This window comes from Euprymna scolopes, chromosome 13 (genome assembly GCF_053919585.1).
Source record: "Euprymna scolopes isolate OS-2025 chromosome 13, ASM5391958v1, whole genome shotgun sequence".
In the NCBI taxonomy this organism is placed as follows: Eukaryota; Metazoa; Mollusca; class Cephalopoda; order Sepiida; family Sepiolidae; genus Euprymna; species Euprymna scolopes.
The window spans coordinates 137,244,405-137,256,904 of NC_136494.1; the positions used below are offsets into that span (position 1 = coordinate 137,244,405).

Consider the following 12,500-nt stretch of genomic DNA (forward strand, 5'->3'; position numbering starts at 1 on the left):
CTACTTCCTCTTTGCAAAGCCAAAAACAAAAAGTAATATTTTTACTCAACAAAGCAACCAAACCAAACACCATTGGATAAATATTTGAATATATAAACACTTTAAAACATACAAAAATCTTTTACCAAAATGACTGGATTCCTCATTAATAAATATACCCAAAAAGGTTGATATGCTGTCAAAACAAAACTACCAAAACAAACACAATGAATACATATTTGAATATATAAAGCACCTAAAGCATAAAAACGTTTAACAAAATGACTGGATTTGGCATTAAAATAGCCTGAAGAGATTTGACATACCATAAAACAAAACAACGAAACACAAAGAAAGCGGGGGATCTACGTAGCATCGGTATTCACGTGCCAACTATTTTCAATGACACAATGATAACTTTCCAAGTATTTGAAATTCATATGGGATATAATGTTTCAGAAACCCATTCTTTCAATCATACAACATATTGCACTCGCAAATGATATCGTTACTTCACATAGGAAACGCAGCACCGCGAAAGAATATGCAACACTTTGGATGGGTAATTTCTTACATTTTGTCCTACGTGGCCGCATCTGTATTCTATTATATTTTTGTCGCTGTGCGGAGGTCACATAATACGCGCTTGCTCTTACTGCTAAAGTATATTTCGATAAGGTTTAGCTGAACTAATAATGAACCCTTGTATTTTGTGATCTTAAAATTTAACGAAACGTTTTATGGTTTTAATTTTAAAAAGGGCATCTGATAATTGTATGTATGCTTTCCTTATCTCGGTTTGTTCCATGGCCGATGAGAATTTTCTCTTTAAATAAATTTAAAATTAAGTTTTGCTCACATCTAGCCAAGTAATTGATATAAATAACACTGTGCAACAAATTTCAAGTTTAAAACAGTTTGTAGTGTACAAAAAGTATCCTAATACTAAATTCGATCTTTATTTCTATAGATTATACATTGTTTTTATGTACTATAATTCATAGTTTATAATTTTTGGATATGACAAACACAGAATTATCAGTTTAAACACAATTTATCCTCTTAAGCCTCTTGTGTTGAATGTCATCCACACTTTTCATATTGGAGCAGTAGTCTGCCAACATGTCAGAGTTCAATTTTCCTTTAAAACATTTCTCCATCACCGTGTTATCATAATAAAATCACTCGCCATCTTCATTATTCTCAATAATAAGATTCTCCGCAAAATTCTCGAAATTGACAATTGCATAATTCGACAAAAAGAGGTCAGAAACGAACTTTCCATTCCATTGTGGATATAAAAATGGCCACCGATGTTCTGTGTTTTTTTCGTATTGCACAGTGTAATCCACTGTTATGTATTCGACATTTTGATTTAAAAAAAGCATAGGCATTTCGAGGAGTACTATTAGTGTATAAAGCATATGAGATTGAGCGAATTAGATAGAGGAAAAACTCACTTTATTCAGTTTTGTTGATTTTGTTGAAAAATAATTACTGTTCGTTAAGAGGCGCCTCTTTGGCTATCTGATACGGTAACAATACGCCAATTGATCGCTCCTTTCATAGATGTTTTTCTGCTCCGTCCGAATTGAGGGCCCTTGAAGTTTAAGTATCAGTTTGTTGATGCCATATCTTTCCCAGGTTTTAACTTGATCAATATTGGTAGAGAGCAAAGTCCACTTATCCAAAGCTGACGAAGTATACTTTCACAAAATAAAAAAAAGTACAGGGAAAAACAGTGATCTAAAAAAAAAAAGATATACATACATACGCACGCACGCGCACACACACACACAGACACACACACACATATATATATATATGTATATATACATATATATATATGTGTGTGTGTGTGTGTGTGTGTGTATATGTGTGTGTGTCTGTGTTTATTTGCTTTTGTTAGCGATACTTTCTTGAATGAATTAAATTATTTATACGAAAGCGCAATTTTACCTAAGTGCGTGTTAGGAATAATTTTCCCTTTGACCAATTTGGTACCCCCTAAATATGGGGAGCGGCATATATATTGTTTTTAAAACATAATTATCCACTATATATATATATATATATATATATATATATATATATATATATATATATATATGAGCAAACAGTTAATAAAATATGCTAAAAACACTTTGAAATGAGTTAAAAACATATTTAATCTGAAAAGGAAACACTAGATAAGTGGATAGTCCTTAATCCGCGGAGTTTCGAAGAAATACTTTCCTTCTCATCAGAGGGTAGGAATTAGCAAAATGCAGGATCGGATTTTGCATGCAAAAATATTTGATGAACCAACAAGTAAGTCAAAGATCTTACTTGAAAACAAAAAAAGTGAAGCAGAGGGAATATGGTGAAGAAAAAGGTGATATATATATATATATCATATATATATATATATATATATATATATATATATATATATATATCGAATTATATAGTATTCCATTATGCCGACATTAGGTTGTCATGAATAATTTTTATAATGAAAAAGACTATTGTTTTTGAAGAGAATACGCATTAAAAGATTTCATATTAAAATAATAATACATCGAATGTTTCTGCGAAAAGAAACAGATCTGTAAAAATGTGGTGAAATTTTGAAATGCTAAAAGAATTTGCTAAAATATAAATATTTGGAACATGAAATGTAGCTATACTGTTATATATATATATATATATATATATGACTGTGTACTACGCATATGTATATCCATACATATATATATATATATATATATATATATATATATATCAGTTGAGAGACAGAATAAATATAAATATATACTGATCGGCAATGCTGCTAAGACTAAGCTTGTTTCCTTCAATAACTACAAGAAACCTTCTCTACCACCAATAGCAATGGCCAAGAACACATTGCCTGAAAGTACTTCTTTTGGACTCCTCTGCCTAACGTTTACAGGGAATATGAACTGGAATAGATACACTGAGAGCATTACCAAGACTGCTGCAAGGAAGGTTGGCTCCCTTTACCGTGCTAGAAAACTACCTACGCCTGACAGTGTCCTGTACCTCTATACGGTCACCATTCGCACATGTATGGAGTACTGTTGTCACATATGGGTTGGTGCATCTGCTACTTGTCTCTCACTCCTAGACAGGGTTCAAAAGAGAGTCGCCAACCTGATAGGTCCTGAACTGTAATCTAGGCGTCAGCCTCTGTCCCATCGACGAGATGTTGCATCCCTCTGCCTGTTCTACAAATACTTTAATGGTGAATGCTCTGACGAACTGCAAACACTTGTACCTCCCCGACGTGACTACCCCCGACAAACCCGACAAGTACTAAGTCTCATCCCTTTACAGTAGAGATCCCTAGGTGCAAGAAAACCTTTTACTCCAATAGTTTCTTCCCCAGAACTGCAGGTCTTTGGAACTCCCTTCCGGGATTCTGCTTTTCCAACTGTACTGATATGCAGAAGTTCAAGTGTAATATGAACAAACATCTTTTTACTCATCTCCCTTCATAATGACCCTGCTAATTAAGTCCCTGATAGTAGCCCCCCTGCTTCCAAGTGGCACTGTGCCTTGTTTGGGGTGAAAATTGAATTAAAACTTTTTTAAAAAATTACGGAAGTAAGCTATTGCTACAATGCATTAATTGTGGTCAAGTTGATGGCTCAATGTTGTGTCAGTTGTGATAATTGGTTTTCATTTGTAAATGACATTACATTCCTTCTGCTTAACTGTCAAAATAGTTGGTTGCTTCCATGAGATCGTCAGACGGAAAAACAGCGAAACACAAATAAACGTATATAAATAAGTAACTAAATGCCGTATGTAAATGCCGATGTAGTACAGCTTGTTAAAAATAATTTAAAAAATCGCACTTGTAAAATCTGCCAAGTTTTTATAAGAAATCAGTTTTATTTGCCCTTTTCTTATTTTCAGTGAATTGTATGCATTCGTTTTAGTGTAACTAAAACGCATTTCTTTCGCAATTTGCATGTTTTAACCTAAAGAACTCGGAAGCGCTATTTATTTTGTTATTATGCAGCTGTACGTGGAGCAGTGATCCAACAAACAACCTCACCTCAAAGAAACAAAAGGTGTTCTCTCTTTGCTACTGGCAGGCGAAAACCAGGAGAAGAAGACGCAAGGTGCAGCGTGTTTTATAGGGGTGTACGAGATAAGCCACATAAAGTGGCGAGAGTTACTAAACATAAATAAGGCCAAACTCTAAAGGAAAGGAGGTAGTATTTTGCTCACGTTTGATTAGTAAACCCTAATTTTCCAAACTTTTCTATTGTGGACTTAGTTCATACGGGGAGGCATTGAAACTTCCTCCCAGTACACTGCGTGCGAGGGTCCCTAACAAGAGAAGATAATCACTAGATTTGATTTAAAAATGGACGATTTCATCGCTTTCGATGATAATAAATGTATGGGAAGGTGGACCATTTGTTGATCCTAATTCAATACCCGACAATGCCAGGTCTTCCTGCTAGTACATATATATTATATTCGAGAGAGACTCATTCTGTATTTTAAAATTCTTATCAATGGTTGTTGCCTCCTTTAATCAAGTCTGACCTAAAATCCAAATAATGCCTGCGTTTATTTTTTTACATAGAAGTTAATTCCACTCGACAAATTTATCCATCAAATAGTTGTCTATTTTCATTGAAGAAACGAACTATATTTGTTACCCCGTTTAAAACATCTCGATTGATTTCAAAGATATTGCGACATATTTTCTTAAGGGTCAGTTTTTCGTATAAAGCCATTGAATTTCTCCCGACTGTAACTTAGTCAAAACAAAAACAAACCTTATTTGCTTTAGTCGCATGTTTTATTTTTCTCTCCTGTTTACGGGAACTTAGCTACGAACACAGTCACATTGGACTGTTAATATTTTTCACCAGTGTATTATCTCTTTTTCAGTGTAAAATAAATTTATTCTAACTCATGACAGTGTAAAAATATTTAATCCATAACAGTGTACAAATAGTTATGTTTCGTTCTTATGAATTGTGTATTACTTCGTGACATTTTTCTTTCATTTTATTTTCATCAAAATTCTCATAAATCAAGATGTCCCTTCTTAAGGCTAACATTAGATACATAGATATTCGAGCGTTCCATTAAATTCTCATTTAGAGTTATCATGTTTTCTTACCAGTAGCAATGTTCTGTTTTTCTAGCAGTGTGTTATTTTATCGTGATATACGTGTTAGTATGATTTATTGTTTGTAATGTATTATCTTCCCGCGCAAAGAAATCCATATTGCATTTTGGTAAGCAGTGTATTTCGATTCGTGTTTTTTAAGTGGACATACCATGTTACAAGTAGCCTATAACCCATTGACAGTCTACGAATAGTCATGATTTCTTGCATGCAGTATGGTATCTCCTTATCTTATAAAAAGGATGGAGTACTGTTGCCACCTTCTATGTTGGACAGGAGATGCTAAAAACACTCTATCCTGCCTTGACAGAGTGCAAAATAGGCTTCGTGGTTTAGTGGGGGATGCCCTTTTCTCTTCCCTGCAATCCCTCTCCCACAGGAGAGACGTTGCGAGTCTGTCTTTGTATTACCGTTACTTCCATGGCAAGTGCTCGTCTGAGCTCCAATTTCTGCCCCCCCTCCCCGATCTTTCACGAAAAACACCCGTCTAGCTGAAACCACTATCAAAACTTTTCCTTACTCTTTATCTGTGCCAAAACCAAAACGTAGATTCCATAAACAAAGCATCTTTCTTAGAAGTGCACACCTGTGGAACCCTGTTCTGTTTGCCTGTTTCCCACCTGACTACAACCTGGATGTCTTCAAGTCCAATATAAACAAATTCCTGATGAACCGCCCCCACTTTATCAAATCCCAACACTAACGTACTGTACACGCAATAACCCTTATTCCCGAGTAGCTTCCGGGCCTTGATAAGTGGTGACCACCTTGTAAAAAAATGTTGTCAGATTTTACTTTTGTTAGAACTACAGGGTGGAACAATATATACTATGTATATTTCATTTTCCTTGCTCTTATTCTACGGACAGTATATTCTCACATTAGTAACTACGCAAGCAGATTATTTTAATGTTTTCGGATAACATTTTAGTACGAACTTGCTTTCTTGTGCCTAATTTGCTTTGGTGGGGGGAGCAAATAAATACATTAAAATAGTAATGCGATAATACGATTAGGCTTTTTGTGTTATTGCATACAGTACCTTACGTGCAGTATGATATAGCAATTTTCTTCTTGTAGTGTGCGTGTACAGTCAGCACCAACCCTATTCAGGGTTTAACCGGCTTCCTCCGAAAGAGGAAGTTTCACGGGAGTATGAAATTAACAAGCGGTCCCCAGTCGCATGAATATCCCCGTAAGGGGAGATGACGACGTTAGGTTTTTGAAACTTTTTTTGCGGGGAGGTGTCGGCGTCCTCCTATATACAGAACCTGGACTTCCCAATTTGGTCACCCATTTTAGTAATGACCAGTCTCAACGTTGCTTAACTTCAGTGATCTGACAGGAACCGGTATGTCAACGTGATTATGCCGTATATCTTCTTGTAGTATTATTCTCTTGATGTATATGGGTAATTAATTGTATTTCAAATTGTGTATTACATTCTTGTATTATACGAGATAGTATGTGTTCTTGTCAGCCGTGTATTACGTATTTTAGTATACAAGCAAAAATGATGTTGATTTGTTAACAATGTATTATGATATTACGTGACTGCGTATGATTTCCATGACGTGTTCTTGTTGGTAGTTTATTAACGAGTTTAGAAAAAGGAACATTTCTTACAAATAAAATGCATGCAATACCGGGAATAAAAACAGTAACCACGAATCTAAAGTTTTACCAACTGAACTATCTGCACTTTCTTAAAATAGAAATTAAAAGATTATCCTTACAAAATTATTATAGTTTCGGGATGACGTCAAGGATTTATGATCTATATAATTTTCAAAATTGAACCCATAATGAAAAATAAAATAATTGACTGGAAAACATTAACAATAGGTTATGGAAATTATTTTAAAAACAATTTAGTTTGCTTTAATTACATACCGGTATTGAAACAATATCTATATCATAAAGTAAGGTCGAATCTTTCTGAAGCACAGTGACCGATGGGTTAACACAGGTAGCATTTACTTGCCGATGAATTTACGCAGCTGTGTGGATGCACGTTAAAATAGTATAAATTATTTAAAAATGGGAGACAGACAAACGGGCAGAGTCACTGATATAGATGTTTGAACGCATATTCAAAAATAATCTATTACGTATGAAATTGTCATTAGTTCCTTGATATTCTTACCAAACGAAAGAAAAAATAGATATGAATAAACGAAAACTTATTGCCAAATGTGTTGCTGTTGATTCGCTCGTGTTTTACGTTTTTAGGCGTTCGCCTTCCGTGAATTATCTAAATGGAGAAAGGCGCCATTGTTTTTGGTTTTCAGTCGTGTAAGTTTGGTTGTAATTATTTGTGATCTAGTCGATTGCAGGTGTTCAATACCCTTATTATACTTCTTAGCAGATGTTAGTGCCATGACACAAGGGACGCGTGTTTTTCTGTTCTTCAGTCAGCCCAACCCCAACCACACACGGCCGGATATAAAATAAACGAATCTTGTGATTAAATCGCTGCATTTCTCGTTGATGAAATAATTTTATGAAATGGCCATTGTTTGTTTTTGACACAGACTCTATTCATTATACTTTTGGTTTTATTTAAAGCGGAATTCGTATCTGACAGGAAGCGTTTAAACTATTATTGTTGCCACGTGTTTTCCACCATTTCTTTTGGTTCTGTAAATAATTTAATAGAATACTTATTATTATTATAGGGGTATAAATTCAAATATTGTAGTATTTACAATCTTTGAATAATATGCAAAAACATAATATGCTATCTTTGATTAAAACTATTTGAATAATCGCAATACGAAGTCGAGTAATAAAAACTGTTAGCGCGATGGTGCTTTCTTAAAGAGTACTTAAAATAGTTTTATACAGCAAACGGTTTTAATAAATTAAAACGTATTCGTATATTTTTAATTTTATCAATTGATATAAAAATATTTTTAATCTTATTAATATCAATAAAAATATTTTTAATCTTATTAAAACCAATAAAAATATTTTAATCCCTTTAATAGCAATAAAAATATTTTAATCTTATTAATACTAATATAAAATATTTTTAATCTTAATAATACCAATACAAATATTTTGAATCTTATTAATACCAATAAATATATTTTTAATCTTATTAATACCAATAAAAATATCTTTAATCTTATTAATACCAATAAAAATATTTTTAAGCTTATTAATACCAATAAAAATATTTTTAATCCTATTAATACCAATATTATAATATTTTGTATCTTATTTTAACAAATAAAATATTTTTAATCTTATTAACACCAATAAAAATATTTTTAATCTTATTAACACCAATAAAAATATTTTTAATCTCATTAATACCAATAAAAATATTTTTAATCTTATTAAACCAATAAAAATATTTTTAATCTTTATAATACCAATAAAAATATTTTTAATCTTATTAAACCAATAAAAATATTTTTAATCTTATTAATACCAATAAAAATATCTTTAATGTTTTTAATACCAATAAAAATATTTGTAATGTTTTTAATACCAATAAAAATATTTTTTAATCAATTCTAAACGAAGGCATACTTTGCTTAATTGTATTCTTGTTTCATTAAACGAAGAAAACGTTAAAACGCAATTGCGTTTCTTTTTTTCTAATATATTCAGGCTTTTCTATAGGTGATATCGATTATTGCTCCTAGTGACTCCAGGTAGAATCGAAGGACAATTTCAATTACCACTTCAAATTCTATGAAAATGTTCATCTTTCTTGAAACTTATATGAACTTTCTGTTAATATATCGATTTATCTAATACAATACAACTGGTTACAAACACAACCAGTCTAATGTCAGTACCTATCGACGTCTCTTATAACCTTATTCATCTGCACTAACGAGCCTTATTAAGACGAAACATATATATGTGCGTTTTAATAACTAAAATATTTATAATGAAAATAATAATAATAATAACAATAACTACAACAATAGTAATAATATCAATAATAATAATAATAATAACAATAACAATAAAAAATAATAATAATAATAATAATAATAATAAAAATAATAAAAATAACAATAACAATAATAATAATAATAATAAAATAATAATAATAAAAATAATAACAATAAAAATAATAATAATGATAACAATAATAATAATAAAAAAATAATAATATATTTGTGTGTATAATTTCTAATTATTCAGAAAAAAATCAATAAAAACTTGAAAACTGGAAAAACGTGTTGTAGGAAAATCATCTGTCTCTGACAGTGAGTGATTTCGTGACTAAACATTGACACTACTACTACTACTACTACTACTACTACTACTACTACTACTACTACTACTACTACTAGTAGTAGTAGTACTACTAATACTACTACTACTACTACTACTACTAATAATAATAATAATAATAATAATAGCATATCATAATTAAAGAATTATAACTGATAATACAAAAAGGAAGAAAGAATGCCCATGAATAGGATAAAGTATGTTAAATATTAAGTTCTGAAGTAAACAAAAATAGTTGAGGTTGCGACACGTGTATCTCATTAACATTGCAAATCGTGTATTTCATTATAAACAAGATCGCTTAGAGTGGAACTTAAAAATGAAAAAATTGGACAAAAAACTTTTATATTATGACGAGCGACAAAAAGCAACCATCATGCTTTGAATAATCACAGCAATAACGGTTATATTGTCCATGTAAATCCAACATGATAAATGGTACATTAATATTCAGCATAAATGATTTCCAGACGAACAGAGCCGAATCGAATAGCAGAGAGTCCAATTTACTTCGCACGAGGGCATTTAAACAAATGTGTTTTGCATATTATTTGCCTTCTTTGGGCAATTGTTCTCATTTTGAGATGCACAACGTTTTTGCCGCTGTTACTCTTCACCTTCTTCCGTTGGAAAATTCGCCATGTTTAACAAAGGAAAGGAAGGGGTTAGTTCTACACTCCGAGATTTCGTATTTTGGTTTTAGTTGAAAGTAAATACAAAAAAAATAAAAGTCACTAAAATTATCAATCAAAACGCTAGGGGATATCATTTCTAAATTATTTCTGAATGAAATTTTGATAACATCCATCAAACAATTTTAAGTTCTTTAAAACATGCTTTTACGGAAACAAGAGGGTTGCCGGTGAAACATAATGTTAAATCACATGTGTCTTGTCTATTTGAAAATATTTTGACGAGATGGTGTTTTGAATTTTTATATAGATATTTTTTATTATATTATTATTTAGCGTTAAACAATATATCTTATCACAAATAAGACTGGGCAAGCCACGTTGTTTTCGCCTCTCTCCCACTTTGGAATTTGCCATATATATTAACTCTCCCTCAGCCCCTCATTATTTGTACATATATTTTACTTTATTGGAAACATTCATATTTTCCCCCCCAATGATTAAATTGCACATATATTCTCAAAGTCGTTGCTCTTTATGTAATAATAATTTTTTTTTGTAATTTCTATTCAATGATTAATTCCTGATGAGTTTGTTGGCGAATTGAATTCTTAGAGTTTCTCTGTACATTATTTTACAATCCTATATATGGGTATATGTATATATAACCATTATATATATATATATATATATATATAATATTATATATATATTATATATATTTATAATATCATATATATATTATACATATATTATGTATTTATTATATATATTATATTATTATACACACACACATACATATATATATATATATATATATATATATATATATATATATATATACTAGCAGTTCCGCCCGGGTTTGCTCGGGCCCTATGTACTGTTCATTAGGTCATGCACATATATTAAAAGTGCTAATATGTAAAGTAATGTATTTGTGTATTGCCTTAACTACCATAGAGAATAAATATAGAGTCTTCCTTAACTACCATAGAGAAAAAAAACAGACAAACATTTTCACTTTTATAGATATATAGATAGACAGATAGATTGGATGCAATATATAGTAATGATTTAAAAAGTATAAAAAAAAAAGACTTATGCGCCACCACCGATAATCGAAACCAAAACGTTCAGCTTACGATTTTTTCAATGATTGGGCTATGAAAACATGTTTACTGCAAGGCTAAAAATTAAAACATGAACCAATAGCTACTACGTTATGCATTCGTAATGCCGGCGTTCGACCTTCACCTGGTCAAATTTCATCTTTTTTAATTTTCACACTTTTGAATCGATTTTTTGGCGCTAAAAAACAAATATAAAGTTTCGCATGGATTCAAATACCTTATATATGAAGTTTCATGTCTGTAGACCAAAAACTCTAGGAGGAGTCTGGTAGGCAAAATTTATTCAAACAAAAGTATATGCATATACATAAATATATATGGAAACAATTTTGTGTTTACTGTAAACTTTTTACGAAAATATTATGCAAGTATAAAGCGTGTAGAATATCTGCATGAATATAATTACACGTAGTAGTTAACTAAATATGATTATCCCATTAGAAAACCGAAGCAACTAATAGAGAATTAATTCAAATGAATGTTTAAAAGAATATGCACATTAGCTAGATCTTTTGCTAGTGAATACAATTCCACAACCCATATATAAGAAAATTGTACTTTCTTTTTAAATAAATAGAAAAGTGGCTTGCCTTTTTTTCTGTTGTTCTTGGCCTTCGGGCCGGGATGAAAGTGTAGTATCTGTTCCGGCAGATACTGCAAGCTATGACTAGCTATGACTAGCAAAGACCAGATGTGGGGGCAACCCCACATGCCTGACCTTTAACCAGCTCCCATTTCCCACCTCTCGGGAGCTGGTCCCCTTTTTCCCTTCCCCCTCCCTTCACTCCTCACATTAAAAATCGGCCTTGTGCCTAATTTGCTCGGTGGGGGAGCAAATAAATACCATCTGTTCCGCCAGATACTGCAAGCAAAGACCATATGTGAGGGAAACCCCACATATAAGACCTTGGTCAATGTAGGGGAAACCCTTCATACCAATTGTCACTATCCAGCTCCCCTACTCCCCGGGGAGTTGGTCCCCATTTCCCCTTCATTCCTCACATTAAAAATCGGCCTTGTGCCTAATTTGCTCGGTGGGGGAGCAAATAAATACCTTGCCTTTTTTCTGTTGTTCTTGGCCTTCGGGCCGGGATCAAAGTGTAGTATCTGTTTCGGCAGATGCTGCAAGCTATGACTAGCAAAGACCAGCTATGACTAGCAAAGACCAGATGTGGGGGCAACCCCACATGCCTGACCTTTAACTAGCTCCCATTTCCCACCTCTCGGGAGCTGGTCCCCTTTTTCCCTTCCCCCTCCCTTCACTCCTCACATTAAAAATCGGCCTTGTGCCTAATTTGCTCGGTGGGGAAGCAAATAAATACCATCTGTTCTGCAGATGCT

At 32.4% G+C, this 12,500-nt stretch overlaps 1 protein-coding gene across 3 annotated transcripts in view; it reads left to right on the forward strand.

Moving 5' to 3' along the window:
* The window catches only part of LOC145292206 (integrin alpha-8-like), a 506,022-nt gene that overhangs the window by 413,868 nt on the left and 79,654 nt on the right, over positions 1 to 12,500 (forward strand). The gene's annotated exons all lie outside the window — the stretch shown is intronic.